This window comes from Alligator mississippiensis, chromosome 4 (genome assembly GCF_030867095.1).
Source record: "Alligator mississippiensis isolate rAllMis1 chromosome 4, rAllMis1, whole genome shotgun sequence".
NCBI lineage: Eukaryota > Metazoa > Chordata > Crocodylia > Alligatoridae > Alligator > Alligator mississippiensis.
Window position 1 is genome coordinate 98,818,373 of NC_081827.1, and position 25,750 is coordinate 98,844,122.

The following is a 25,750-nucleotide window of genomic DNA, read 5'->3' on the forward strand; positions in this document are numbered from 1 at the left end:
ATTCACTCCTTTTGAAAACCCACTTGGAGACCCCTAGGACCAGATTTTTCAGAGCACTTAGCATTATCTTGCACTCCATGTGCTCAAATCGCAGCTTCCCATTGACTTTGGTTGCAGCTACAAATGCCCAGCACTTCTGCGAATTAGACTTTAAGGTCTCAGGTTGGGCAGCCAGAAAATGAGGAACAGACCATTAGTGGGCATCTGTGAAAAGCAGTTTCCTAGATTTCCAAGGTTCCTATACAGAGGTATAGAAACTTCATGGCAGAGACAGGAACAGTAGCCAATTCCTCCAGGGTGGCATTCAGCTGCCATATCCATGACAATCCTTTCCCTTCCTACAGTCCTCTGCTTCATTCACTACTCGTCTTTGAACATATAGGTTAGGGACAAACATTCAAAAACCCTGAGCCTGAATTGATTCAATCTTTGAAGGTTAGTTTAACCTTCCTAGGTTGAAGCAGTTTAGCAAGTGTACAGACATTCCCTCTGGACTGAGAAAATGCAGGCACATGGCTGCAGTGGCTCAGGTTAGAAGCTGAGGAGCACTAGAGCAGACCTCCCTGCCCTTCTACAGTGCTGAGCTGAGGGGAGGCATGGCCAGGCCCCTGCAGGATGCTCTGATTAAGGAGGGGTTTAAACCCTCACCCTGACTGCACAGTCCCAGGCTTTTCCCTGCTGAAGGGGTGGAAGTACTGCCAGCCCCCAGCTCCTGGCTAGCACTAAGGCAAAGGGGGGGGGGGGCAGGGTGCAGTGCATGCATCTGTTGATGTTACTGAACTTTTCAATCTCCCTCTCCCTGCTTCTTCATACTGTCTGCAGCAGACCTGACCAGCGAGGGAGTCATCAGGGAGCTGATAACATAGCATTTAGTAGCCCATCAAGAAAACAAAAGCCTCTCTCATTAGTTCAAGCTCTTCTTAAACAGCTTTTTCCAAGGAAGGAACAGAGAGACATTACCAGCTGACCTGTTGATTAACTCCAAAAAGCCCTAAGCAGACATTGTCCTCTCTGCTTTATCCTGTCCCAGTGACATTGGACAGACACACACACACAAGAGCGTGTGTGTGCACGCTTGAACAGTGAGTCGTGAGGTGGGGGGCAGGGGAAAACCAGGCAGACCCTGCTGTACCTGCAGTCTCTGCCGGAGCTGTGACTAGGGAGCAGAGGGGCAAGGCCAGCCCTGTTCTCTGGAGCAGACAGCCCAGCCCAGGGCTGCAAAGCATCTGGGATGCTGAGGGGACTCTGTTTTAACTTGAACCAGGAAGGGGTCTGGGATAGACATTGCATAAACCAGTATGACCCAAATTAGTTACGTCTGATACTACATTCAACCAGGTTTATCTTAAACCAGTTTCAGCCATTTTGAAACTGGTTTATGTGCACTGAACTTATCTTCTGTTACAGGTTTAACCCAGTTTTTCTAATCACTTAAACTGGTTTATGTGTAATGTCTGTCCCTAGCCATAAGGCTAGAACAATTCAGGGTTATGTATAAAGGGAGTGAATCACAACAGGTTACTTTAATTCTGGCATTTCCTAACTTGTGACTACCTGACTTGACAAACTCAGTATTTCAATGTAGGCTTTTGTATGCAATTTCCTAGATTTTTTGTTCCGTTCTGGAAAATAACCCAGAAATGCTATTCTGTGGCATGATATTGACACCCACACAGATCATCAGAAGGACTGGACCTGGCATTATCTATTGTACACATCTCTGCCATTTAATCTAATGGACTAGAAACAGAAGTTACACAAACTGGTATAAGTGATCGGAAACCAGGTCAAATACGTAACACAACAAAAGTTCAGTGAACATAAACTGCTTTCAAAATACCCAAAACCAATTTAAGATAAACCTGGATGGATGTCGTATCAGACTGATTTTGTTTAAATCAGTTTATTGAACTGCTGTCCCAGATCCCCTCCAGATTCAAGTCAACTCACAATCCCCCAGCATCTCAGGATGCTTTGTACCTCCCCTGCAAACCTTCCCTTACAGGGTGGGCCAGCTAGCCTTGGGCCCATCCTGTTTCTCCAGCAGAGCAGGGAAGCATACTTTAGCACCCCAGACTTCTAGCCCGAGCCCCTGGAGGCACATAGCTGCATTTCCAGAATCAAAAGAGAATGTCTGTTCACTTGCTTATCAATTCAATCTATGCATCTTAGACTAACCTGCAAAGATTGAATCAATACAGCCTCGGGATTTTTGACTGTCTGTACTTAGCCATGGAGTGACCAGTAGCAACTGTAGGTTATCATCCTCCCTGGATGAGAGCGGGTAACACAAGTGTTGCCAAAGAGCTTCAGAGTTACTTGCTGAAAGCAAAACAATGGTGAAATTCATGGATCATGGATTTCATTCCAGGCTCTGGAAAGGAGCATGGTCTAGTGAGCACAGATTCATCTGTGTAACCCATCCCTAACAACCCCTTCTTGACCATTCCCTCCAACCTATCTATGTTCTAATCCTGTCCCCTTTTCATTCTTGGCCTTTCATTCTAACCCCATTTTTCTCATCTTCATTGTCTCAGTCACTATGTCTTGGGCTTCTCATCCCAGTCCTATTCTTCTTACCCAACACGTTCGTGTCTCACCCCTTCTACTGCAGTCTTCCTCCCACTCACTACTCCCACTTCCATTTATCTCACCCAGCATAATTCCCTTTCTATGGGACTTTCATTCAGTCTGTCCATCTCCCCCATCTTTGTCCGCTGTCGCTACCCTCCCACCATGTTCTCCAACCCTACTGGTTCCCAGTCCCAGTATTCCACTCTCATCCAATCTCAGTATTCTACCCAACATCTTGTCCCAGTCTGTTTACCCAGGCTTCCTGTCTGATCTCAAGTCTCCGCAAACCTACATACCAGTACCTAACTAGCTCCCAGTTCCACCCAACAGTTCCCCACTTCTTATTCCCAGGCTCTACAACAGCCAGTTCCACATCCCACCTCTGGCTCTTAGTCTTACCTTATTCCATTTCACAATCCTCTACCCAATTTTTCTCCTTCTTTGTGCCAGCTTCAGGTTCCAGTCTTCCCTCACCTACTATATTTCTTGTTCCAAAATATACCACCTGCAAGTCCACCTATTGAGCCTGCTCTAATTGGATAATCAGGTGGCAGGCAGGAGAATCCAGGAGCACAGGAGAGATAAAATCCTTGCTCTAAGACCCAGAAACCTGTCCCAGCATGAACTACAGCAGCCCATGAATGCAATTACAGGAAAAATATTTGCTCAGCCCTAGTTTGGACCAAGTCCAACATAAATGGAATCTGCCAGAAATCTATCTGCTACAATCTATGAATCTCTACTGGGCACGTGAAAACTTTGATTTTTCATCATAACTGAATGTGGTTGGCTTTCCGTGGGAACAGCATAAGACATACCCCTGCCTGAAACCACCTTGTGCTAAATTTCAAGTCCCCAACTCAAGCCATGAAGGCAACAGTGCTTGTCAAACAAAAGCCTCAATTATTTTTTTAACATGGGCATAACAGAGCATTTCCCACCAGCCTTATTCTGAAAATGGCTCAAGCAGTTAGGCAGAAATTTTTTCCAAAAAATTCAACCTAAAACAGGAGCCAAACATGGAATATTCAGCCTGAACAATTACAATTTGGCTAAATTACAAGCAAATAAAAAGGGGTTCTTGTACCATAAAGTGTCAAGCAACCTTCATAAAAGTGCTAACTACTTCACATAGCATAGACCGGTAAACAAAAATTAGCCATTGTTATGGGTTTTTTAAAAATATATATGGACTTATTTATCTGTAGGATTTCATAGATCCCATAGGTTCTATGAGAGAGCCAGAAGCAGAAATACATTATTGCTCTCACAGGAAAGAAATAACCTACATTGGAAGGTCAACCATGCATGGGAGAAAAGACTATAAAGACACGTTATAAAAAGAGAGCAGGAGCCAGAAGAAAGGAAGAGAGGGGAACAAAATGTTATGGGTCTAGGATGAAAGACCACAGAGAGACCTCTCCCCCAGGAATATTCCTATCAGGTATAACTGGCTCTTCATCTTGTACCCCTCCACAAAATACAGGTCCACCTCCCAAGATGGTTCAAGAGCCCAATTGCTTCCTCATGAAGACTATTGTGGCTCTCCTTATAGAGGCCCACAGCAAATAAGCAGGGAGGGCAAACTCCCCTGGGAGAGGAATATCTCATTACACTAATAAAATGAACAGCAATCAGCTTTGAAGGAAACAGCAAGCAAAATATTTGCCATGAGGTAAAAATATTCTCAATTATAAAATATTGCACTCAACCTTTCACATAGGGCATCAGACGATTTTGTAATGGCAATATTTTACTGTAGTTCCTCTTGGAGCTAGTCAATATGTATGTGTGCACCATTTTTTATATATCTACACACAAAGCAGAACCTTGCTGATTCATACATAGGGGAATACACAAATAACAGAGTAGAACCTTGCTGAATCTCACAAATGGCCAGGAGACCTATTGAAACCAAATTCACATTGCAAATTAGTGAAGAAGTGAACAAAGACAATGATATAGAAAAGGATAATGCATCACACAGTGTACTTTGTTCAAGTATAGTGTGGCTTTAATTATTGATAACAATGCTTCCTGGCAGACTGGTAAATTATCTGTAGCACATTTTGTTAAAATAATGAAGAAATATCCTTATGAGGGTTTACTACTGCTCTCAGGTGTAAAATTCCTGAGGAGCGGAGCATGGGGTACAAGCAAATGGGAGGACCTTCATTTTCTTTGTGTGCGCATATGAATTATTCGGGGTGCAGATTAGCAAAATGGGTATCACCAGTGTTCCAGCAAATCTACAAATCATAAAGGTGGAGGATAAAAGGCAGGCAGGCAGGCGGGACAACGCTTCCAAATCTTTACAGAGAGACGTTACAATCTAAATATCAGATTTAAGAAGGAGGAGAAAAAAGAAGGAAAGAAAATACTTCTCCACCCTGAAATATTGACCTCTCCTTCCTCTTGCAAGCTACAAAACTGAACAGCTGCTGTTTGTTATGAGTTTCCTATTTAAATGGGGAGCTTAATATTTTACAATGTGTTTTCTTTTCATCTGTTCTCTGCACTTTCCACATTAAAGGCAAATTCATTACCATTGTAAGCCAACTGAACTGAGAGGGGTTACATCAGGACTGAGTACATCTTTGTGTGGTTTATTCCTCTGTAATGTAGGAAGTTCTTAGGAGCAGGAGTCCCATGAGATGAAGTGCTCTCTCTCAAGACATCCAATAATTCCTAGTTGCAGGCAAGCTGGAAGTATCGTACCTCAGCATCTATGCTTCTAGCTATTACCAGGAAAGCAAGAGACCAAGGAAGTTGTATTCTTAAAAAAGAAGGAAGCTTAAGAATATTTAAGGTTTGTGGCTGGGTATTAGTTCTAAATACAGGGGCACAAAATGGCTCAAATATTTGAACTATTTGATGGCTCTGTAATTAGAATGGTTCCAACTCCCTATTCACTCATCCACACCTCAGAGGTCATCATTATCCTTTACCCTTTGCTCTTCCCTACTTCCTTCCTCCCCCCTTTCTTCTCCCCAAACTTCTACCTCCTTTCTACCCATCCGCAGCTGGCCAAGACTCTCCTCAGTTGGAGGTGCCACGTATGCTTTCACATGTCTCTGGAACTTCCCCACTCCCAGCTCCTTTTCCCTACCTTTCTCTATCAGTGAGTCATGTCCCCTGTTTGAATCCTGCCTTTAAACCATGCCTTTTCTTTTCAGTTCATGACAGACTCTTCCCCACTAAGGTGGGGGTTTTTTCTTACAATAGTGAATATGAATGGCACTCAACAGAAAGACACACTATTAGTGTGAGAACTTTGGGTGCCTGCTGTGGGACCGACAGACAGCATGCAGTCAAAGCAGAGAGAGACAAAGAGGGAAAATAAAAAGGAGACAGAAAATGACAGGCTGACACAGATCAAGAAAGATAGAGAGGAAGACAGAGAAGTAGGGAGAGGGCAAGCTGATCCCTCCAGTGGGAACCCTAGGTACAAAGCAGTGCTGAGTCAAGCAAGATAGAGGGAAAGCAATAAGAATAGCCTGCACGGGGACAGAGTATCTGAGAAGATGGACAGAGACTGGAGGAGAGGCAGAGAACTGGAGAGAGAGAAAGCAAAGAGAAGGGGGGTGAGGGAAAGGCAGAGCCTTATTGTATCCCAACAGAGGACAGATTTTTTTTCCCTCCTAAATGAATTACTGTATGCAAATGTAAATGGCACCACTGTCTCTGGGGACAGATGGAAAACCACAATACTGCACCCTGCACATTACTACACCCTTCCTGCCCCAGGCAACTACTTTCCTTGATTAATCCAGACCATCCGACCAATAATGTAACTAGGGAGAAGGGGGCAAGTGGGGCACCATCCCTGGGCACTGACTATGAGGGAGCACCAGAACTGCCCTTCTGGGAGTCTTTGCCACAGAAGGGGCAGTCCTGCACTACCTGGCCATAGAAGCTGGACAGCCCAGCCCACCCCCCCCCCCCGCCCTAATGTATCTGAAGGGACAGGAGACGAGTTGGGCGAGAAGAATGGTGCTCCTACTCACTGTGAGCCTTTGGTATAACAGGCACAACCCTGCACACAACAGTATATGGGCAGGAGTGAACAAGGCATCAGGTGCAGCTCCTAATGTTGTTAGAACAGCAGCAGTGGCAGCAGCTGCCTTCAATGTGCACACAACGCGGGCAGGTAAGACTTTCCTTCCCCTGTGGTAGGCATAGCACCCCACTTCCCCAGGCACTGAATGAGCTCCCTATGCCCCTGTATCTGACACAATGGTTGGGTGGAAAGTTTGAGGAAAGAGAAATGGGAATGTGACCCTTACTGCAGGAAGATCAAGTTGGGCTCTTGCTTAGACTCACCCCAGACCTCCAAACTCTGTTCATCTTGGACCAACCATTGGCAGGATTCATACTTTTGACAAGTTCTGTGAAGGACAGTTGCTACAGCCAGGATGGCGCTCTTGGAGTCTTCCTCCCCCATGCCCTCAACAAACACGCAGTCCAAATTCCCGTCTGTGCCATCTCTGAGGAGACAACTACAAACACACTGTTGAGAGCAGGGAACAGCCTGTTAAACAAGCTTGGGTGAAGAGGTATTAGAATGAACAGCAATGCTGCAGGCTCCCAAATCACCAACTGCCTGAGGGCTGAACACTGCCACACCTCCCTTGCCTGCTTTAATGGAAACCAGCCTGGGGTCCCATTGCTCAGTGAAAACTCCCACCTGCAGCAAGTGCTATGAGTAGTCTGAAAACTGCCCAGGCTCTTAATGACCTTCTATGGCAGGGAGCTCACTGGCATTCCCTCTGGGGTGCCTGTGTGTTGCAGAGAGGATTATTGCCTTGTTACTCAGCTCCTGGCTCTGTTGGTCGATGGTGGCAACACAGAAAGATCAAGTGTCCATGCTGACTCTTTCAGATCTGCTGTCTGCCTTTGATGCTGTCGATCACAAGGTTTTGTTGACATGCCTGCGAAGCCCAGCAGGGATAGACAAAGTGGCGCTTTGACAACCCAGTTAATCCTGCTTCAAGTAAACCTCCTGCCTCAACAACTGCGCCCCACAGCTTCTTTTCTTGGGACTTCATACTTAAGCACCACATCTTCAGCCACCAGTCCCACATAATTCCTACCTCCTGAGCCCGGTGCTGCTCAAGCCGGTCAACCCATTTAACTTCTCTCTCCTTTTCCCACTCTTGGTCCACATCTACCACCACCTCCTGCATCTGAAACACTCTCCCATCCCCCAAACAGCATTTCCCCCTTCCTTTGGGCCATTTCTCACCTCCACCCCTCCTCTTTAGCAACCCCACCTCTCTTCTCTTCAGCATATTTCTACAGCATCCTACCATGGAAGAGTGGCCACCTTTGACAGTCAGTGGGCACTGCCTGGGATGCTCTGCTCAGTGTCCCCCAATGGTACACTTCTTTTTAACTTTGACCCACCTGCATGTTCCTTTTTTGTCATTTTTTTGTCTCCTGGAATCAATTGTTGCTCCTTTTCTCTCACCACCCTACTAAGTGGTGGCTCTCAGTAATGTAGTGGGCAATCCCACATAACCAAAGGCAACAAATAGGCCTACCATGGAAGAGATGCTGATCAGGTAAATGAAAGAGAAAAGATGGGTTTCCATTCTCTTGAGAGGGACATCTTTGGGTTAGCTGGTGTGCAACTGAGCAATCCTAATAGCTCAGAGACCGATTTTCAGATGGCCAAATACATTTTTCTCACCTGATCTTAGCCGGGTGCTTGTAACATTGAGAAGATGCCGATCTTGCTGAGGATCCAGGCCTGTCTCCTCCAGATTACACTACTGAAGTGTGCTTTTAGGGGGATTGCTCCTGAACACCGCTTGGAAATCTCATGCATGGACAATATCACTCTACTTGGTAGTCTGCACTATGTTCAGTTAGCTTCCTGGTTGTAGTTTTGATATGATAAATCATATATTATATATGTCATATCATATGTCATGAGCAAAGAGCCCTTTCTAGTCCAGTTACTTAATAGATGTGCACTCACCCTCTGCCCCTCCCTCCCTCCCTCCCTATCCCCCACACATTTTTTCTCTCTGGATTTGTTGCATCTAGACTGCTAATACACCATGCTCTGCAGTGCTGTCCTCAAGCATTATGTGGAGCTTTGCACATGCTAGCTCCATGGACTGGAAGATCCATAGCTATCTCCACAAATTACCAAGGGCAGGCTAACTAGTACTGCTAAGATGGGAAGCCAATTAGTCTTGACCTTGGCAGCATCCAGATGCATCTAAGCCAGGGGCAAGCAAGGTTTTGGAGCAGTGGGCCAAATTAACCCACTTCAGGTCTGCAGCAGACCAGTGGTCCCAACCTGACATGCTACCTCCACCACTACAGTGTGGGAAAAGCCCCCCTAGACACCTGACCATAGCATGGACAAAGCCCCTGTAGCTTCCCAATCAAAGTATGGCAGACAAAACCATTCAGCCACCACGCAGGCAAAGCTGCCTAGGCGCAAAGTCACCCCCAGCTTCATGGACTAGATTCTATGGTTCTGCAGGCTGAATCCAGCCCATAGACCATATATATGTTGCCAACCCTTGATCTACACTGTTTCCAGTCCAGAAAGCTAGCTTGCAGTGCCACATACTGTGGTTAAGAATGATAAACCCAGACATGGCCACTGAAGCCAATTATTTCTCTTCAGGGCATGTGGCAAGGCTTATATATTTACACAGATGTCTTTTTTTCTGTCTTTGGAGTTTTAATTTAGAGCAGGTAGGACTTGGAATCTTTTAGTGGGTGCCTGATTAATTGGGTAACAGCTAATTGCATCATTTAATTTACGTTGTTAACATTGCACATGCCATTAGATTGCCTGACAAGTGTGCTTTATAGACCCTAAGACACTGCCCTTAAGATTGCCCTGAGAGCCTTTGTCCTATTCCCAGGCACCCCTTGCTCCCATACTTTGGGAGAAGCTTAAAAAAAAGACAATCTGGTTATTTTTCCCTAAACCTAAACACAGTTCAACTGGCTGTCAACTCTAGACAAAATATATTTTGGGGAATGTCCACAATATGCATCAGAAGGTTTTTCAGTGTTTATATTGTTTTATAACTTATTTTGCTAATAAAAGGAATGAGATCCTGTCCCCAAATGCTTGCTGACCTTTGCAGTCAGTGCCAGTCTCCTTGCCCCCCTCAGCTGGTGCTGTCCAGACACAGAGCCAGTTTGGAACTTCCACTCAGCCTGGTTCTAATGACTCTGCCTACATGGGCTAATATTCCACAATATATAGCAATATAAGACACCCAGAACCCCAAACTCCTGACAACTGAAGACCAAATTCTCAGTCTGCATGAAGCAGTGTGTACCTTCATTAGCTTTAGCACAGCTGTGGTGATTCACACTAACTCAGAGTCTGGCCCTAAAAGCCTTGTTTTCTCTCACCCACTCTCTCTCTCTTTCTCTCTCCACAGCTTCCCATGCTTCTCATCTTAAACAGAAATTGAGGGACATGTACAGAACTGCTTAGTAAAGGATGTGTTTATGCCAGTGCAGATACCCAGAGCAAAAGGAGCTCAACTCACACATTTACTGCTATAAATTTGTACCATGATGTGGTCAGAACTAGGGTGCTAGGCCCTGTCCACTAAGAGACAGATACATCCCCCATCCTAGGTGTGTTTCCATTCTATTCTCTAACTAGCTTGTGGTTAGCTTATCATTAAGGACCTCATTTGGCTTCCCTTACAGTTATGGAGCAGTACTAGCACTTCAACATGAGCTACAGACAGAGCCAGGGACTATTCAGCATGAGAGTAGCAGAATTATGCCCTTGAAAGTCCTAAGTCCAACCTAGTGCTTACAGTATAGACCTGGGAGCCAGGAAATCCAAACTCCATCCCCAGCTCTGCTTACAACTTACTTGTAACCAGAGACAAGTCAATGAAACAATAGGCACAGACAGAAGTGCAGCTCTCTAGTCTAACTCATGACGCTTTACAGAAAGCGCCATAAATTAGACCAATTTTCTACAAATTAGATTCATAGACATTAGGGCTGAAAGGGACCTCAGAAGATCATCGAGTCCAGCCCCCTGCCCAAGGCGCAGGAAGTCAGCTGGGGTCATAGGAACCCAGCAAGATAAGCATCCAAATTTCTCTTGAAGGCATTCAGTGTAGGTGCTTGAATCCACGTTCACTATTGGATCAGGAGGATGGATGATCTAGCTCCACCTTAGAGTTGATTCAGGGACAGAGCATGTGTCTGCAGCGTGCATCCCCTAGCCTTGTCCTCCTCTCCGATCTTCTGTGCTTTCTCAGGGTGGGAGGGGGGGAAGGCAGAGAAGGGAGGTCAGTTCCAGGGTTTCCCGAGCCATGCAGGAGTATGTGTGAGGGGTGTGGATTGAAACCCCCTGACCTCAGTGCGGGGGGACTCCAATCTACTCACCCCACCCTCCAGCACTGGCTGGACAACCCCCAGAGCAAGCTCCCTCCCCCACCTCCCATTCTGAAAACAGTGCCAGGAACAGTACTGGGCCGCATCAGCCAAGCCCTGCTCCCAGCAAGGACAGACATAATTTACTGAGGGCCCTCCACTTTGGACCACCTTCATCTAAACCCTCACATAATTAAGGTTCATAGCTTCACTGGATCTGGCCCTTTAAAGCACTCTGAAGCCATGCCTTTTTGTTTGGTCATGGCTGTACAGCACTTTCAGGGGCCAGATCGGGTAAAAACTGTCACTTCTGTCTGTACCCATGTGTCTCTGCTTCCCTATCTGGAAGGGCAGGAGATAATACTACCCAGCTCCAAAGAAAGGAAGACAATCCACCAATGTCTGCCAAGTGCTTTGAAGCTGCTGGCTGGACAGCAGAGGATATATGTGCAAAGAATTAACTCCATTCTTGTTCTGGTTTTGTCAACCCTTTGGAACCTTACAGTTGAGCAGCACAGGGCTCAGAAGTTGGGGACCAGTACTCATATTTTGTTTCCATGGCAGCAATATTTTAACTCAGCAGTATGATCTTGGGTTTTTCACTATAAAAGCAGGCAACATAGCAGAAGAAGGTGAGCACTAATGTTTCAGTGTTCACACACAGGCACACAGTGCTAACCTACCAGATGGCCAGATGAAAGCCTCAGTACCTTATGTTTGTAGGCACCCACAAGATCCAGCCAGCCAGTTTCTAAAAGCCCTACAAGCAGGCAAATACCTTTAGAACATCCTTATGCCTCATGTGCCAGTAGCACAGCTCATGAGTTTGATTCCACTGTATGCTATAGTTGATTTTGCACAAACAATCCCTCAACATTTCCCACTGGAAACTTACTTGTCATCAAACAACTCACACTAGCCACCCTGCAGACATAGAAGAGGCTTCCCTCCATTAAGCTATGTAAGCCCTGGAAGTTACTTTACACCTCATGATACCCTATTTACCAGCGGCAATGCATAGGGGATGCATGTGCACCCCCTGAACAGCTGCATTCCCCGTTTAGGTGATGGGCGAGGGAGCAGGCAGGAGCACTGGTGCCCCCACTGTGAGTGCCGGCTGGGTAGTGTGAGCACTGGATGTAGTCCATGGCCGCTTCCGGAAGTGCCACGGCCACTTTTGGGAGCAGTCCAGCCACTCACCAGTCAGTAAGTTTTGCCATGGGGGGGATCCCCACCCCCTGGTTTGTAAGATTGGCTTCAGAGCAACCCCCCCTTTCCTCGGTCACTGGGGTGGACACATGCCTCCCCAACTAAGGTGGCACCAGTCACCCATGCTATTTACCCAAATCCAAGACAGCCCCCTAATAACTAGATTCTTGACGTGGAAAATTATAAATTTGTTATAATTTTCCATGTCTAGAATCTAATTTTTGGAGGGTTGTCTTAAATTCATCCCCCTCCCCCACTGCTTTAGGAGGCAAAGCAGCAGCGGGGGGAGGGAGGGGTGGCAGGGAGCAAGGGGGAACAAGTGGCCTAGCCCCTGCCCTTTGCCCCCCACCACTTGCCCCCCAGTGTTTACCCTCCCCTGTAGTGCCTGCATCCCCTGCCACCTGTACCCTGCTGTCTCTGCACCCCCATCCTGCCACTACCACTGCTGCTGTGTGGCCAGACAAGGCCTGAGTTACTTTGCACTGTGTGCCCCCAACAAAAATGGGGCCAAAGTCATGCCCGATGGAGGGAGGCAGAAGCTACAGGGCCAGAGGCTACAAGGGGCAGGCAGAGAGGGGATGGGGGTGGAGGGCAGGTGGAAGTGGAGGAAGGCAGCTGTTGTGGCTTTGACTCTGACCCCAAGCCTGGGTCAGAGCTGGAGTCAGAGCCACAGCAGCTCCCTTCCCACCCCTACCCCCACCTTCTATTAGAATCCAAGCCAAGGGGCTTTCCCCCCCCATGTTGAATGGGGGAAAAAAAAAATTCATCTTGGATTGAAGTAAGTATGGTTTACATCTTGGCCTGCATCATCCAGCCGGTTGGACAACGGATTATCCAGCACCCCGCCCCCCCCCAATTGCAAATAAAAAAATAATCCCTCACAAATCAGGACAAACAGCTAGTAGGCCTGTGCAAATCAGCAGCGATCCAATCTGGCTTTGGATTCGGCCACTTTGGATGGCCATCATCCAATCCGGAGCTCCGGACCAGGTTTCTGCCTCGAGCCAGCTGAAGCAGCTCCAAAACTTGGGAGCCACCTCGGAGATCCGGCCATAGGGTATAATGGGTAATCAATGAAATATCTATAACTTTATTGTTTATTGTCCGATTTGGATGAAACTTGCAGGGATTGTAGCCTCTGCTGAGAGCATGAAACCTGCCAAGTTTCAAGAAGATGGGTGCAGCTGCGTGTTACAACACTGGGGGGCGGGGGGGCGTAGAAAACTGCAGGGCTGGGAGCTCTTGCTGAGGCCACAAAGCCTGCCAAGTTTCAAGGAGATCAGTACAGGGGTTTGGGGGGAACTGCACCACAAGCTGCAGACAAGCAAAACTTGAGCCATGGGTGACACTGTGCGCGCTAAGGGGCAGCGGGGTGACAGCTGCAGGGATGGTGGCCCCTGATGCGGCCACGACGCCTGCCAGCTGGAGGAGATCGGTGCAGGCAGGTTTGGGGCCCTGCACCCCTAGCTGCTGACAGACAAAACTGTGCCAAGACTGTCTCTGTCTTGGGGCAGTTGATTGTCTGTATTGAGTCTTTCCTCTCCTTAGCCTGGTTTTGTAGGTGCTAATTGATGCTTGTTAAGTTGTTATGTAGTAACTAGGTCCTGTGTATTGAGCTGATCCCTAAGTCTCTGATCCCTGAGGGAATCATGATTGATTGCTTGGTAACTGGTAACACAGCAGCTTAGCAGCCAGGCCTGCAGCAGTGTCTCCCCTCCCTGCCCCAAGACAGACACAGTCAGTCCCACAAGCACCCATGGCACCAGTTTTGCTTGTCCACAGCTTGAGGTGCAGTCCTCCCCAAACCCCTGCACCGATCTCTTGAAACTTGGCAGGCTTTGTGGCCTCAGTAAGAGCTACCAGCCCTGCAGTTTTCACTCTGCTATGTTGTAACACCTAGACGTGAGGTGAGTTTTGCTTTCAATAATTTGGGGTGCCATTCCCCCCAAACCCCTGCACTGGTTGTTTTGAAACTTGGCAGGCTTCATGCTCTCTGCAGAGTCTACCACTCCTGAAATTTTCATCTAGATCGGACAAAAAACAACAAAGTTATAGATATTTTATTGTTTTCCCATTATACCCTATGGCCGGATCACCGAGGTGGCTCCGAACCACTTCGGGAAGCCTAACAAGGCCAGTGCTTCGACCCGGACGTGCTGCTTCGGACCCCAAAGCGTCTGAAGCTTCTCCAGATCCGAAGTTCTGTCCAAAGCCTCGCACAGCCCTAACAGCTAAAGCCACAACACTTTTCATGGAACTGAACATTTGCAATATTTTACTTTGGAAATTCAGACCCATGCTAGCTGCAGAAACGTTTTGCTACTTGTAGAATTAAGTATGTTTGCTAAGGTCCCTTCCTGGCTTCCAGACTGCACAGCAGTGAACCCAGGGAACTAGGCAGACCACTGACCAAGTGGGCAGCATAGGGAGATGATCAAGTAGAAAGCCTGGGAGCCATGCACTCCACCAGCAGGAAGGACAAATCCCAGGAAGGAAGCAGGCAGAGCCAATCAACCCACCTGCCTTTAACAAAGTCAAAAGAATCAGCACATTCCTGTAGACTTTTTTGATTCCACTGAATCAGCATTTTCGACTGGATAATTTTTACCTAGTTCTACTAGTCAAGAAACAAAATGACAGCAGAGCTGTGTTTTAGCACATTAGGGAAAACAGGAGGGAGATCACATAACTCCTTATAACCAAAAGCTTTGTCTCAGATTTGCTGCTTCAGGGACATAAGGAAATCTGTGCTGTTCACTGATCAGAAACCTTCTACAGAGTTTTCTAATCAGCTAGAAGTTGCATTTGTAACTGACAGTTCCCTAAATCCAGCCATCCCTAAAGACACAGTACAAATACTTAATGGTTACCTAAAATTCTAAGTAGACAGAACATTGTAAGGCCTCTGATAGGTGTCAGATTTTTTTACCTGTTGTGAGCTACACTTTTAGGAAAAGACAAGCCAGGATAGATATGTGAACAATTGAGGCCTATTAATATCAATCAGCTTTGAGACTTTCAGCACCCCATTCTTTATGAACTAGTATTTAGAAATCAGTAGTCAGCTCTAAGTGTTCAAAAGTCAGGCCCTCAAAAACATGAATTTTGGGGTGTTGATCAAGTTACCATATACTTTTGTTGCATTTTCAAGCTTTTCTCCATAGCAAGAATAGGCAGAAGCTTTCTTTTTTCACTGGAAGCTAAAATTTAAAATAAATCACGATTCCAGGGGCTTTATGCAAAACACCAACTATTACAAGACTCATGGCAAATTTGCAAGAGTTGTTCATTCACAAATTAACTTCACCTAGCTGTAAAGGGGAATATGGCAGCTATTTGACAATATGTTAGACAACAATATAAGGGAAACGAAGAGGAGATTTTAGGCACACAGAACATAACTGCCCAAACTAGTAGTCAGGGACTTGGAAACAGGTATTATATACCTGTTGTCATGAAAAATGCCAGAGGCTCTTTAATAAAAGCCAGCTTGGTCAGGACCTCAGTTTTTACATGTCATCTGAAAGGCAATGCCTCCAGCAGCACAGTACCCGGGTACACCAGCTAAAGGATTATAGCTCAGTGCCAACTCAGAAAGAAAAGCATCAAGCACTGAATCGCACACATGACTCTCTTGGCTCCCTAGACACCTGATTCTCCATTCCACTTACATGGGGACAAGATAAGTGTAAAATACTGTCATTCTGATCTGTTCACATTTTATGTATGTAAAGGGCTACTGCAATGTGAGGCAATGGAGAATCAGTGTATAGGTTCCCTTAGGACAGGGGTGGCCAACCTATGGTGGGGGTACCACAAATGACATACACAGCCTATGTGTGTGTGGCACACAGCAGATCAGGGAGGGGACAGGCAGCACAGCAGTAGACTGGGCAGGAAGCAAAAAATCAAAGCAGAAACTCAGGCAGGGAATACAAGGAAAGGAGCAGAAAACAGAGCAGCAGATCAGGCAGGGAGCATAAAATACAGCTTGTGGCATAAATACTGAGGCAGTGACAGTATTTTATGTGAGATCAGGCAGGAAGCATAAAAATACAGCTTGTGGCACACCTGCCAAAAAGGCTGCCCCCCTCTACCTTAAGATCACCCACCCACATATTAGCCAAGGCTAGCCCTATGTAGCCTGTGAATCAGTCAAGCTCACAGCCCAAGTTATTCCAGCTGTAAGTAGCCCTATAAAATTATTATTTAAATAGCACCTAGAGTGTACTATGGACTTTACAGGAACATTAAAAAGGCAAGGTCACTGCTCTGAGAAACTTAACATCTAAGAGCTAAGCACTAATCCTCAGCAAGTGATCATAACCCTATTGACTCCAAAGCAGCTACAATGCTTAGCACCTGCTAAAAATCTGGCTCTAAATGTATAAGGATAAGTGTGTATACAACTTTTTGCATAACTTGGGCTGATCTTGCACCATTGAAATCAACTGGAAATGTATCACAGACTGCCCTGAGAGTCTAAAATGCCAGTGTCCTTCACAGAGGGGAGAAAGCAACTGGTGGGTAACAAAAAGCCAAAATAACTCAGCAATGAACTGCAGAACATATCTTGCTACTTCCATAGGCTTTCCATTGATTTCTTTAATGGCACACTCATTCTGACTCTCACTGTCATATCTATAATATTGACCTGTGAGCAAGGGGAGGCTGTGGGTTTTATGTGCCACCTAGAAAGAGGGACTCAAAGAACAAATTAAATACATGGTTTCTGACCCTGGAAGTGCATCCATGTGGATGGGCCTTGCCACCTTCATGAAGCCTCAGTGAAGTCAACAGGCCTCCTGGCTGGTGCAGAATTCCTCCTACATTAATCTTTTAATACAGTGGAGCTCAACCTTTTAGAGCAGTGGGCTGTGTGCTTGCAATCTGGCTGCCTTGTGGCCACCACTCTCCTCCAGTAGAAAAAAGGAGAGGAGAGGGGTGGGGGGTGGCTGCCTACTCAAAGGGAGGACTGTAGGAAGGGAGAAGACCTTACCTCTGGCAGCAGAGGGAATCAGCAGCATGGCACAGGGCAGAGAAGAGGATGCACAGAGCTGAGCTGCTTGCCACTGATCCCCCAGTGCCACTGACTAGATTCAGTCTATAGTTTGAGCACACTATTATAACAGGATTCTGACCATCTTTTGTAAAGTGCACATGGAGCCTCCAGCATGACACCATCTAACACAATGTTTGTTGTCATTATTAAGCCTCAACTACTTCCAGTATTTCAGGTTACAATGAAAACATCCCACTTCAGAAACTGTCTTCATGCCTTTAACACTTTTTCTTTCTCCACCCTCCTTAACTTGTGTGGCCCAGAATTTCGGGTATGTCCAAAAAAAGTTTTTACAAGTTTTAAACCCAAAGCTCAGAATTTATCCTTGCAAAAAAAAAATAAATAAATAAATAAATAAATAAACAAACACACACACACACACACCCACCCACCCACCCACCAACAACCACCACCACCCCCGGAACAGCTTTTTTAAAATAAACCATCTCCTGCAGCATCTGCCACCCAACAGTTGCAGCCTTGTGCTCGTACATAAGAATCCAGAAACAAAAGGGACTAAGCAAAGAACTGAGAAACTCTCTGGCCCGCTTTTCACTGCATAGTGTGGGCCTGATTCAAAGGTCCCATCAAAGGTGAACATTGAGGTTCTTTATAACCAACAACCCTAGAGGCTCTTCACACAAGCTGCAGTGGGGGCTGGATGGGGTCCCAGGTGTACTTTGTGCTCAGACTTAGGTGATTCCACAAAATTACCTCTATCTACACTCCAAGGCTCCTGCTGGCAGAAGTCCTGATAGAAGACAGTGGCTACCGCAGGGAAGCCCCCAGAACATGTGCACATTTTCAAGTCTTCCAACAGCTCTGGATAGTTTCACTTCACTAGCTGGTAAGGCACAAAGTGGACCCTAGGAGGACTTCAGCTGCTGAAGGGACTGTGGCAGAGGGCATGGGCATGTTTACATGTACCATTTGACAGCTGTCAGTAAAAAGTAAGGATCCTGCCATAATGGAGCAGGTTTTAGTGTGGACATGCTCATAGCTCAGCCAGCAAACCTACATAATGCAAACCAGGCCTAAAAAGCTTGTCAGCTCACCAACAAACCAGCACAACTCAGACATCTATACTGACGGTATGCAAAACTGGCCTAGAAATGTCTGACTGGCTTCTAGTCTTAGAGCAAGGGGTTCATTTTCATCACTAAATTTAATGGCAAAGAGAACAGTGTATTGTACTGTTCTTGAATAAAAGGAATGATCACTTTTCCCCTTCTGGGTTTCAAAGTCCCCAACTTTATGTTTAGCAATTTAATCCATTTCTTAAAAGTAAATTAGATCTACAACTGTGGCTGTAATTACATCATTCATTTATAAGGTTCTCTTCATCCAGAAATCATATTCTCTCTCTCTCTCTCTCTCACACACACACACACACACACACACACACACACACACTAGTGACTTCTTCCATTGCTGCAGTGCAGCAGTAAAATATGACATTTCTTAGCAGCACGCAGCAAAACTACAGAATATTCTGTGGGGGTAATTTTTAGATAGGGAAAATATTTAATTACCCATACTGGAACTGGGGTAAGAAAGACCTGTTGGCTTGCAAAAAGTGCCATGCAATCTTTACTGACTCAGGCCTTAGGGTCTAAATCTCGTTGATATACTTCCATAACACAAGTGTGGTGCAACAGAGTCAGACAAAACAGTACTTCCCACTTAATTAAAACCACCAATTTTTGCATCGCCCACACCTTCCTTACAGTTGTACCATCCAGACAACGCCTAGGCTTGTCCTTGCTTTGCATAGGAGAGCTGTTGTGATCTAAACCCAAGCTGGGAAGAGGCTGGCAAGCATGATAATTCCCAAGAAACCATGACCCAATTTCCATACACATCTCTCTTAACATCAAGAGAGAAGGGGGAAGAAGGCAAAATTTTCTTCCAACACCTTCCAAACTCTTTCTTAACTTCACAGAATTTAACTGAAGAGTTGTATTGAAACATTCCTTAAAATTTATTTCATTCAATAGCAAGGTTATTTGTCCTTCATCAGGTCCTTCTGACCTGGAGAGTAGAGTCATCAACAACTAATCCAAATGAGTTTTCCCTTTCTTCTCCAACCCCCACTCTTGAACAAAGTCATTTTCAAGATGTGCTGATTGTACCGTCTGGCTCGGGGCGGGCAAAATGCGGCCTGTGGGCCAGGTGTGGCCCGCCAGGCCATCCTATCTGGCCTGTGGGGCCCCTAAAATGTTTAGAAAATTAATATTTATCTGCCCCTGGCTGCCTGTGATGAAGCCCTTGATGGCCTGCCCTCCACCTAAAATAATTGCCTGCCCCTGCTCTAGCTCAACATTTAAACCAAATCATCTTCAGATACATAAGAAAAGCAAACTGGTGATCAGAACTCCAGTATTGTGAAGGCACAACCTGTTGAAACAAACTGATGCACAAAATTCTAAGAAGTTAGTCTTGAATTTTGTATAAAAGTCTGCACAAACACTTGCCCCTAAATTCAAAATAAATCCTTCATCTCAACCATGGGTCACATTCTTTCTTCTGTACATTGAACCTACACCTTTAGATCTTACCTATATCTTTGCAGGGGCAGGTCCCAGTGAGGGCAGGGCAGATCATATAACCCAAGTTCTCAGGCCCACTTTGGACCCAGAAGTTTGCCAGTGAGGCTGCTCAAATCTCAGCCAAAACGCCTGCTCTTGAGCATTTGGTCTCTAAAAGGTCTGAGAGTAGCTGCTGGGGACAAGCCTGGAACAAGCTGATGGGTGAATTTCAGGACCAGCAGTACATCAGTGGACATGGTCTACTGATGCTTGAGCCCTGCCCTTTTTGGTCTCCGCAACTGCCAACAGTATAGAAAAGCCCTTAGTCAACACTTAACACTTGCTCTTTTTATTAGCTACTGAAAGCAAGGGCAAGAATTCCAGAGTCTAGCAAGTGCTGTGAATACATGATGAATAAAACTGGTGGTTACATATTACAATAACAATTCTGAATGTTTTAAGGACCTTCCAGCAGAATGGCAGGGACACATTCTAAATCTCTCCCAACATTTCAGCTGTCACCCCTAATATAAACTAAAACCTCGAAATCAGAACCTTTCCAAGGGATTCTGAACTATCACGCTTAGCTATCTCTGAATCATCATAAGGAACTCAAATCCAAATGTAAAATCTTTGCCTAGCTTCCAAACTGCATAGTGATCTTGTTTACCACCATCATCTAGAGCAGAGGTCAGCAACCTATGGCATGCAACATGATTTTGATTGGCAAGCAATCCTGCCCCTCAGGGCGGGAAAAGCCACGCATAGATCCCACATGCAGATCCAGGAGCATGCGGCTGGCCTCAGCCTGGGAAGAGCCTTGCACCGCTGCCAACCCCAGCCCAGTAAGAGCCCAGTACTGCCACTGGCCCCAGCCCTGCACAGGCCCCAGCCTCATCCCAGTGCTGGCACCAGCACCCAGCCCCAGCTGGGTGCCGCTGCTAGCCTCAGCTCTGTGCAGGGCCCATCCCCATCCCGGTGCTACTGACAGCCCCAGCCTCAACCCAGCACTGCTGATGGCCCCAGATGCAGCTGGATGCTGCCACCAGATTCAGCCCTGCTTGGGCCCCAGCCCAGCACCACCACTGGCCCCAGCCCCATCCTGGCGCTGCCAACACCCCCAGGCACAGCTGGGTGCCACTGCCAGCCCCAGCCCTAAACGGGCCCCAGCCCCAGCCCAGCCAGGCATCACTGCCAGCCTCAGCCCTGCTTGGGCCCCAGCCTGTCACCGCTGCTGGCCCCAGCCCTATCCCCGCACCACCACTGGCCCCAGGTACAGCCAAGCACCACTTCTGGCTTCAGCCCTGCACAGGCCCCAGCCCGGTGCTGCCAATGGCCTCAGCCCCACCCCAACGCTGCCGACGGCCCCAGCCAGGCACCGCCACCAGCCTCAGCCCTGCGCAGGCCCTGGCCCCAGCCTGGTGCCACTGATGGCAGCTAAACTGGTAGGATCTGCATTTTAATTTAATTTTAAATGAAGCTTCTTAAACATTTTAAAAACCGTATTTACTTTACATACAACAATAGTTTAATCATACAGAGAGAGAGAGACCTTATAACACTAATATGCAGTGCATCCTGCTATGTACCACCCCCCAGTTTTGTTTTTCTAAATGCAGGTACTACCTTTCAAGGTAGACATTGTGGGGTTTTTGGCGCTCCAGCCAAAAAATGTTGCCTACCCCTGACCTAGAGACTTCATGAGGCTGAACAACCTGTGTGTCATAGTTTTTAAGTTTCTGCTGAGTGCTGGAGCTTCCCCATGTTAACCTGAAACCCAAGTCACCAAATAACCATAAGAACAAATCTCCTTATGGCTATTTCATTTCCCCACCAGAAACCAAGGAACCTTTGGAAATCTTAGAGACACAGTTCACTCATACAAGATTTCTGGCCAGATAAAGGTTTGAATAAAACTTTAGATCAGTCATTTGTATGCTTTCATTTCTTCCAGTTCTTACACCTTTTAGGGTTCCTGCTTTTGAACCTCCCCCAGCCCCCTTTTGTACATTGTGCTCACATGGAAAGCCAGGAGAAGCCAGGGATGGAAATTATTTTCAAGAGGTCTTATAACTACACAAAACTGTGGGAAACAATTACTTGAGGTATGGACAAACATGCATTTGTAGAAGCTGCAAAATGGGAGACAGAGCTGCTCAGGAGCAAACAGAAGAAATTTTGCTGTCACTGCCGTGTCTGTATAAGCTTCTTGTAATAAAGTGAGTCAAACTGTCCTAATTTTGATCCTGGATGAAGCAGGTTTAAGGGTGGAACAATTTTGCTAAATTTTCCTAGATATTCACCCCTAAAGGAGGTCTGATTGCAGGGGTATTCACTAGGCCCACACTAAAAATTTAAGACTTGTTCCAGGATGCATCAGATTTGAAGTCAAACCTGGATGGCAAACTTTATTCGGACCAGGATCTTCTTTGGTCCCAGTCAGGAACCTCAAGAAGATGTCTCCAGAACAATAATGCTCACTTGTCAGAAATGCAAAGGGTCATTTTGGCAGCCCTACAACTGAGACCTGCAGATCCATCTCCAAGGAAAGGATGAATTTATAGCCTGTATAGTATTGTCAGAGGGATAAACATCCCTCAATGAAATAAAGTTCTTCTGATTTTCTGATCTGCAGTTACGCCTTCTCCACTCCCAGAGTCTTCAAACCACCACACTGCCATTGACTCAGTAGTGCAAAGGCAGAGAAATACATTTTAAATGGCCTGTCCCCTCTCCTGTCCCTGCACCCATCACTCTCACTGGGATTCTGGCTGACAGCAGCTCTCTCTCAAGTTCCCTCTTTCAAAAGCAGTTCCCTTTGATCACACATTACAACAGCTGAAGCACTGTTTAAATGCGAGTGAAGAACAAAGTGATTCGTTAAATATGTAATAAACCTCATCTCTTACCTGTCAGGCACCCCACGAGAGCAGAGGGAGGCATGGGGTAGAAGAGAGCAAAAAGATTAGGAGGGGCAGCAGCTCTGAAAGGATATGGATTGCACACCATTTTGATGCACCAGTTCCGGGGGCTGGTGGTCTGTTTCAAGCAGAAGAATACCACGGGTGCCAGGTCTGGATAGGGCACATCAGGGTCCGGTGGGGAGTTTAAATCCTCGTCGTTACCCAGCTCTGGGGATGATGGAGGCTCCTCCAGAGGTGTCTGCTGCTCAGAAACTCCCAGATCCATGGGCTCCAACGGGTAAAGGGTGGAGGTGTGAGGGGGCTGAGTGCCCAGGTTCCAGGTGGAGGGGTGGGAGATGTATTCGGCCATGTTGGCACAAAATGAGAACCCCTAGGGAGAGGGAAAAGAACAAACACCCATGAGGAATCAGCAACACTTACAGTGTGATTTTGTTTTTAAATCAAATGTAGAAAAAGCATTTGGCACTGGGTTGGCAGCCCTGCGTAGGTCCTGCATACTTAAGGTCATAGGCATTTTAGGCAGAACTCAGTTAAAGTGTCTGACAGTCTGATGGTATATGGCCTTTCATTGTCAGGACAGAGACAGTATGCACAGCAGCACTGCAAGCTTCTCCCCGCTTGGCCCCTGCCCTGGGAAGGCTGCCTCCCCCTAGACCTCTCCAAGCTTGGCTAGTGAGGACTCCACCTTTTGAAGCTTTCCTGCCCCACAGCTTCACCTCCTGCCCGTCTGTCTAAAATGCAACTACCAAAATCAACTTTCCCAGTGGCGGTTTCAGCTGGGCTGCTTCTGCCTGTGAGCCACTGTGTTAGTACGACACAACACTGAACACAGAGTTAAGAAAAAAAAATTGAGGCTCTGCATTGCACAGCCCCCCTGTCAGCATCTGAGACCTGGTATCCTGTTGAAATTCCCTCTGCAGCCTTTCTGCTCAGCCAACTACAGGCTTTCCACCAACTCCTCTCTCAGATGCCTCCTCTCCTCTTTCTATGCTGCCTCCTACAGTACATTCCCTACACTAATTCTCTCCCCACATTCAGATTCCCCCTAAAAAATCTCTGGTGCTTCACCCATCAGGCATGAGGACAGAGGAATAGGAAGGAATAAGAACAAGCACAAAAGTAGTGGTAAACAGACCCACTAAGATGAGCATGTGCCTTGCTGAGTAAGGCATGTGAACTCATTAGGGTCACCCACTCACTCTTCAGCCCCTCCTCCCCTTTTTTTCTGTTCAACCAACTCATCTGCACTACCACAGTGACATGGGAGGGCACAGGGAAAGCATCCTTCTTATCTTTGTAAGAACCCCCAGCAGAGTTTAGATACTCAAAAATAAAACAACTAATCATAACTAATAGAGGTGCACCAATGAAGATTTTCTTGGCCAAAACCAATAGCTCTTTATTAATGAGCCGTATCGACTGATACTGATCTGATAACCAATCTACAGAAATGCAGCCAGGCAGTGTGGAGAGCAGCGCCTTGCAGGTAAGTTTGTGAAGGGGAAGGGGGAGGGAAGCGGTGCGGAGGGGACAGATCAAGGCCCCCCACAGTGAGGGATGGAGTGGAGCAGGGGCTGGAGGTGCTGCCCAGTCAGGGCCGTGAACAGGACCTGGCGTGGGGGCAGGGAGTGGGACAAAGATGCAGCTAATCCAGGGGACCAGCATCCCAGCTCTTAAAAATGGCAGCAGGGACACTTGAAGTAAAGCTCATTAAAGGAGCTTTAGTTCAAGTGTCACCACCACTATTTTTAAGCGCGGGGATTCTTTTAACCGGAGCAGAGCCAAGCAGGATGAAAGTGGATGCGGGCTGCTTGCTGTGGGCTCGGGGCTCTCCACTCTGCTGCCTTTGCCCCGGGAGCCCCATGTTGGCTACACGTCCCTTGCCTGCACTGGCAGCGGGAGGCACAATTGCCACCTCCACCACTGCCAGGCAGGCAGGGGATGTGTGGACAATGCGGAGCCCCTGGGGCATAGGCAGCATACCAGAGAGCCCCAAGCCCACAGCAGGCAGCCCGCATCTGCCCCACACACAAATCTGGGGGGGCACATGCCCTCCATGCATCCCCTGGGGGGTACACACAGCAGTGGGGATTCACCCCTCCCCATTCCTCCCCTATGCCCCCTGTGGCTCTGTCCTGCTCCCTGCCCCAGCCCCCGGCCCCATTCACTGCTCTGGCTGGGCAGCATCCGCAGCCCCAGCCCCTGCCCCACTCCCTCCCTCACCATCAGGACCTCAATCTACACCCCCCCATGCCCTTTCCCCTCCATAGATTTACCTGCAGGGCACTGCGCTCCACATTGCCTGGCTGCCTTCTTAGCCACGTGCATGTGTGCAGCTGCGCACATGCACGTGGCATCCTTGGGCCCTGGCCAGAAGGCATATTATATTTATCAGTGATATTATCAGCTACACCAGCCAAAAAAGCCAATAATGTTAATTTTTCTTTTATCAGTGCTGATCTGATATTGCACCAAAATATTGGTGCACCTCTAATAACTAAGTTTGGGGTGACAGGGAAGTTCTGGCATGGCTACTCAGTTCTTAGACCAGCAGTTCCCAACCTTGTGGTTGCAATGTTAAAATTGGGGTTGCAAAGACACTTGACAGTGTCGACTGATTATGATGAAAATCACAGGAAAAAAGCAGGAAATGGCAGGGTCCCCTTGCAGGTTGGCAAAGTTCCAGCCTCCAAGGGGCAGCTTGGGGTTGGGGGAAGCAGGAGGAGGGTGATCAGGCAGGGGATGTCACATGCATGTGCGCACATGCACGTGGCAGCCAGGCAGTATGCAGAGCAGCTCCCTCCAGGTAACTCTATGGGGGGAAGGGCAGATTGAGGCCCCCACAGTGATGGAGGGACGAAGGAAAGGAGGGAGTGGGACAGGGCTGAGGACGCTGCCCAGCTGGGCCGGTGCATGGGGCCTGGGCAGGAATGTAGGACCCGGCTGGGGAAGCAGGATGGAGCCAAGGGTGGCTCATCCACGAGGCAGTGAAGGGACTAGCTCCCTGCTGCTGTGTATACTCCTGGGGAAGGAGGCATGGGGGGCGGGGGGGACATGCTCCCCAGATCTGT

General features: G+C 47.2%; 1 long non-coding RNA gene across 3 annotated transcripts in view; it reads right to left on the reverse strand.

Annotated features, from left to right (window-relative positions):
- LOC106740062 (uncharacterized) overlaps positions 1-25,750 on the reverse strand; it is a 159,415-nt gene that overhangs the window by 77,851 nt on the left and 55,814 nt on the right. For all 3 annotated transcript variants that reach the window (XR_009461715.1, XR_009461713.1, XR_009461714.1), the window contains exon 3: positions 22,665-23,049. This is a non-coding gene — a long non-coding RNA (uncharacterized LOC106740062). The remainder of the gene's footprint in view (positions 1-22,664; positions 23,050-25,750) is intronic.